Genomic DNA, 6,586 nt, shown 5'->3' with positions numbered 1-6,586 from the left:
TACGTTCTGGCCTAAACTGGCCTTTTAAATTCGTGTGTTGAATTTATTTCCAAGCTATCGTTTTTTACTCAGCGGTAAATATAGTTTACGATTTTTCTGTAAGAATATTGAAAAATGCATTTTTCTCAATGCCTAACCAATCTACGTCCGACGAGAGTATCAGTTTTAGTATCTGTTGATTTGTCTATAAATTCCTAGAGCCCTTACGTGCAGCTTGGATTAGTAAGACTTTATTTCTGTTACTTTACATCATAACGAGAGAACCTTGTGAGTAAACAAAAATAATAAATTATGATACGAATATAATTCATCGTATTTCAATTCTAGTAATATATCAATCAATCAATTCCAGTATACGCACCTTGTGTTAGATGAAGTCATTCTTGAATGTTAAAATGCAATATGGTATGAAATGTGGTGAAGACAAGTAAAGGATTATTCCTTATAAAATTACTTGATTTATAACTAGATGTATTGTTTATTTATGTATTGTTGTATGATTAGATCTATATAAAGTTAGTAGTATGTGTAATTTATTATGTGGATAATCTTCCCTTATAATCTTCCTATGTAATGACAATTTGTAATAAATTTCAATGATAACACTAGTGTTGTTAGGGATATTTATATTTTTTAAATAATTTCGGTCAATAGGGTTGAAAAGTAAACCGCCTAAAATTCTGTAACATTATAGTAGTTTGGGCAGTTCGGCTATTTATACACGAGAGAAGAATATATGTCAAAATTTTAAGATATATACAAAACAAAAATCATTAGATATATCAGATGATTAGTCAATCATATTTAAAAAGAATTTTACCTTGTCAATTAAATAAATTTGAATCAAACAACCTTCTATCTTTCTTACGCCGATTCTTACAATAATTTTGAATACTTTTCTGCTACCAGTACAAAGATACGACGCAAATGTCAACTGACACAGGTTTGTAAAGACACATTTAAGTAAAAAATCAAAATTAATGATATCAGTGGCAGTCAGTAGGGCACAAGCTGAATATGCTTTCATGCCACTACGTTCTATTCCGTTTTTCTTTTTGCTAAACATTTTAGTACAAAAAAAAATAAGTTCCGGAGTTATTTGGTAGCAGACAGCAAGAAACTGGTGCGCTTTTACCTTATGTAATACTAACAGATGACCTGTTCGGTTTTGCCTATATACATTTTTTGTATTTTAAGATTAATTACCGTTTCTAGATAAGTCTCTTATGGGTCAAAGCTGTATGTTTAAGAATAAAAGTTTTCACATTGAACCGGCTTTGGAACGCAAAAAAATCTCAGAACAAACTTGATAAATCCTAATTTAAACTACTTCTAACCGAATCTTTAAAATTGTGACATAAGCGTATACAGATTGTTATATACCAAAAACTATATACCAAAAACTTCTGAAAACAACGCAATAGTTTTTTATGCGGTTTTTTCCAATTGTTGGATAGTTTTTCGTGGAAGGTATATATAACCTAATGAAGGTTTAATATAGGTAAGTATAAAATATAAAAGAATGAAATTCGCATCCTAATAACCGTGTCACGTAAACATGGGTTACGTAAGCTAAGCCTTAAAAGATACATGATGTAGGTACTAGAAAACTTTGCGTAAGCGTATCGCTATTGGTTGTTTACTTACAATAGCCATCCGTAAATTAAAAATTGAGATACCTGAAACCCTATTTATTCATCATTTCAGCCTATTACACACAGTCCACAGCTGAACATAAGCCTCCATAAGCTCGCGTATAACATTTTAGTTATCCGCAACTTTCGTCCAACCTCTGCTGGCGATCTTGGGTAGATAATCGGTCCAGCGGGCTGGAGAGCGCTCTACATTGTGGTAATCTTTTTACATTATATTATTCTACACAAGATATCAAAATTAAAGGAAGCCGAAATTTTTTTATGGATAGAAAACTAATTTGACCCATGAAACCACGGTTTTATTATTTTTATTTAATCGAGTTAAGATGTTAAGGTGCATGCGTAACGTTTTTCAACTCTTTTTCAAAATTAATTAAGATAGCAGTAAGTAGCAGCAGTAAGATAGCAGTAAATATCATGCTCAAAATCTGAAGCAGCCCGACTAAGGAGGTACCTTAAAGGTCAACAGAAAATGAAACTAACAGAACACAAACAAACAAACAACAAGTCAAAAGAACGGTCACAGCTAAATAATATTACGTTCAAGTGACAACACTGCTTCCCGTGTAAGTAAGGTAGGGTCAAAAATCGATGCTTCTGGTATTGCATTGCGTCTATAAGCACGGTACCTAATCGCTTTCCAATAGGTGAGCCGGTATAAGTGGTACGCTTGTTTACTGAGAGAGTAGTTGTAGAAAAAAAATTACACCAGTGCCAAGCCGGGACGAGTCGCTAGTATATAATAAAACGGTTGTGCAAAATATAATAAAATTGATAACAGTGTTTAGAATCGTAAATCACGCTGATACAATATACAGTATTCTCAGACACAATTAAGAGAACAAGCTTGTAATGTTTACTGAAAATATAATATATCTATACATATAACGAAAATTAATATAGTATATAAACGAATTTCTATCTGTATATCCTTTATAGAATCTTAAAATACGCATTTGATCATGTCATGATCTTCAACAAAGTGTTGTGCATGAGCCCACCAAGGTTTCTGAGTTGGTACGACCAAAAAAAAACGTAGCAACGTGCGCAGGGTACATTCATTGGCCTTAGTCCGTCTATTGCAGACGATTTAGATAGTGTTAGACAGACATTGTGTCACCTAAGATACTCTTCAGGAAAACGCAGAGTTGCCTTAAGCTCTGCGCCACCCTCTCGACCTCACTGGCTAGGCCCACAGAAACGACGAGTCGATACGTGTAGAGCCAGTTCGGCTGCAGGAGTCTTTCGCATTTTAGAGCTATGCCACAAATGCTTCCTGCAATGCTGCCCCCTTCCGGGTTTCAAATGAAGTTTTCCTTCTCCAGGACCCTGATGATTTTGAGCCAGGTTTATCCCTCGGTCGGTGTTAGTAGGGGGAGTTAAAAGTTATTCTACTCGGCCGGCACCACGCCGCATAGTATAGCTAGTACTGTATATACCTAATAACGAGAATTTGAACATTATTATATACCTATGGGTATTCTAATTTATGTGACATAAGCTTTTAATACTTAAAACATGCATTACATATAATATATGTATTATATTAATTTTAATAGCGTGATAGTGATTTTATTTTATTGAACTATTTGTTTCGCAATTCACACCAACACAGAACAATGTTTTATATAATTTTATTGCAATTATTTTTATACTTCTATCCATTTTATGTGTTTTTGGAATGAAGTACTCTCTCAAGCTCTATTAGTTTCTACCATTTTGGTAAATTATTATAAATAAATAATAAATAAATAAATCAAAGATTATTTAACTTTACACTGCAATTCATATTTAATTGAATTCTTATTTTAACAGAAACGTATTTCCAGGAATAAATTGACTCACAAATAAAACAGTATATTATTTACCAGGAGTTAAGGAGTAGTTTAGTAATCAACATCAAAAGTAAGTAAAAGTTATCCATCTAATACTATAACGACTATAGCTACTACATGATCTAAGACCTTCTATTTTGCTATAAGTATAATATAGGTATCGAACCGAAGACATTAGAAGCTTGTAAAATAACAGACCCCCTTATCCCCCCCCCCCCCCCTATAACTTAGGGGTATGAAAAATAGATGTTGGTCGATTCTCAGACGTACCCGACATACACACAAAAATTCATAAAAATCGATCCAACTGTTTCGGAGGAGTATGGTAACTAACATTGTGATACGGAAATTTTATATATGTGATAATAATTACATCCGTCACTGTATATACTCTTATTAAAACATCTACAAAGATTAAAAAAGTATTTTGTTATTAAGACACCCTGAAAAAAATCAGCGTGTTCCTGCACAATCCATAAATGGGATTCTCACATATCTACACGAGTCCCGGGCACTTGTAATCTAGTTATTATTTATCAAATATATTTTTGCTTGCATCATATCAAAGGTTGTAACCTCATATGGCCCATAGTCCGAATCTAATAAGCTTAATATCCGCATTATTTAAACTAAATCAGAAATAGAAGTAATTAAAACCTAAGTTTCTAATTTAAGTCTTGAATCACCTTCAAAATATCAGAATAAGTATGAAACCATTGTCAATCAAGGTAAGTAAACCCAACAATATAAGTATCCCACGACTCAGACTTTTGATTGATTTATCATTACGATCAGCTCCAAGTTTACGGGGGCGCCTCTTCCAATCATCGTTCGATAGCATCTATAGCTGACGTGTTTGTTCAATATTATGATGCATAAATCTTTAAGAAAATCTTAGCATTAAATATTTATGAAAACCTTTGTAAGCATTTATGGAAACTTTGTTATTTGACTGTATATTCTAAATAACAGTGGGCAACTGTAGTCATTCCTTCTTTCTTTCAATATTTGATCAGTAAAATTTATACTAGCATCAAATTTATTTTAATAATGATACTCTTTATTTATTCAAATACAATAATTCGTCAGCCGTCATGTAATTTCTTAACCAGCTTTCAATTGCTGTTAATAAAACATCTGAATTTTAAGCCTTTACGTTAAAACTCCCAACCTTAAACAACAATTTTCATGTTATGCAAAAGATTTCTAAAGTTTTTCTCTATGCTAATAAATTTATTGTACAGAATACGTGATCTCCCTCATGATGTACGTTAGTAATACTAAAGATAGTATTGCCTACTAATGGTAAAAAACATATACATACGCTGAGGTTCAGTAGTTTCGGAGTTGGTCATGTCAGGTTGGTTGCGGTAGTTTTCTAACCAAACATTAAAAAAAATCCTGTTCATAACATTAGTGAAGAGCAGACTTAAATTTGAAAAGATCTAAAACTGAACTGCATAATTTATTTAGTCAACATAGAAAAGTCATTCTTTTTCAACTACCCTCACAATAATAAATATCGAAACGGTTGGTGGCGGACTTCAAAATATGAATTACACTATAAAACTGAAAAGAAATAATGTATACAAGACTATGCATGTGTTCAATATGTCATATATATATACATAAATCAACAACAGACAGCTGTATCTTACAGTTGAATCAACAACCGGTTTTCAACAATCGATTTTCAAATTTTAATTAGCTACTCGAATATAAAATTGGAGTAATCAAGGGAAGACCCCGTGACCCATTTAAAAAGTTTTATATGGACGATCGAGGCGCAAACGAGGGGAGTGATAAATGAAGAACATCAATCAGAACAGTTTAAATGTTGCAAATTTTCACCCAACAGCGGAGTTGTCGTTATTAAGAAGTCTTGTTTCGTTTTGAGTGAGATAAGAATTCGTGTCTTAAGATATTAAGTTTTGAATATTTATATTTGTTTAATATCTTTAATATTGATATTTTATACTAGTATCTGCTAAGTCTACGATTTCCAATACTTTTTAAATAATAGTAATCTGTTGTTTAATAAATGTAAGTTTCTCGTAACACACTTGTGTATAATTGAGTTAATAGTCATTTCAGGATATTGAATATAGAATCTAAACATTGTACAAAAATATTAGGTAATTGTATACTAAAATTAGATAACACAAAAATAAATTTGAAGTAACTTTTCTTGATGAACTAAATTGTAAAACAACCCAATCTATTAAATTAAAAGATGAAATAAGATGATTCCCTTTGATAATTAAATACATAGGATAATTCAATATAAATTATCAATTAAAGTCATTACGAGGTGGAATGTTTTTTTTCTTTCTTTTTGTATTAATATTTTGTAATGAATAGGTACGTTTTTAAATTTTTACGTTGCATTACATATATTTTTCTACTTTTCTTACCCTGTGCAGTCATTAACGTATGTTTTGATTCATGTACATTTCTGTTGTGTGGCTACGGCAGTAAAGAATATAGCCGCCCCCTCTCTTCCCGTGGGTGTCGTAAGAGGCGACTAAGGGATATCACAGTTCCACTACCACCTTGGAACTTAAAAAGCCAACCGATGGCGGGATAACTATCCGATGCTGGCTTCGAAATACACTGGCCGAAGACGGGCAACAGCGTCTTCGGTGCGACAAAGCCAGTCCTGCGGTCACCAACCCGCCTGCCCAGCGTGGTGACTATGGGCAAAACGCATGAGTTCATGCTATTTTTGACGCTAACTTGTGGACGTCTACGTATAGCAGTGGTCCGCGATAGGCTGAAGTGATGATGACATTTTCTTATTTTTCGTGTCCTTGATCAAATCAATAACACCATATTGATACTCTTTTGGTTATTATAGGTCTATTCAAAAACGCTTATCGCAGTAGTTTTCAGTTTTCAGATATCTTATTAATTAATTTTTTAAAGATTCAGGCCATCAAGGTAACGAATCAATAAGTAAGACAACTAAGAAAAAAGAAATAGTAATTAAGAAAAACCAATAACTAATTCAATTCGATTCGATTTAACTAACGACCTTTCCAATAACCTTTTATATGTAACAAAAGTATAACATAAAAAAAAAACATAAGTAAAGTA

This window comes from Melitaea cinxia, chromosome 11, assembly GCF_905220565.1.
Source record: "Melitaea cinxia chromosome 11, ilMelCinx1.1, whole genome shotgun sequence".
Classification (NCBI taxonomy): domain Eukaryota; kingdom Metazoa; phylum Arthropoda; class Insecta; order Lepidoptera; family Nymphalidae; genus Melitaea; species Melitaea cinxia.
The sequence above is the reverse complement of the archived record's forward strand: the minus strand, read 5'-3'. Positions refer to the sequence as shown.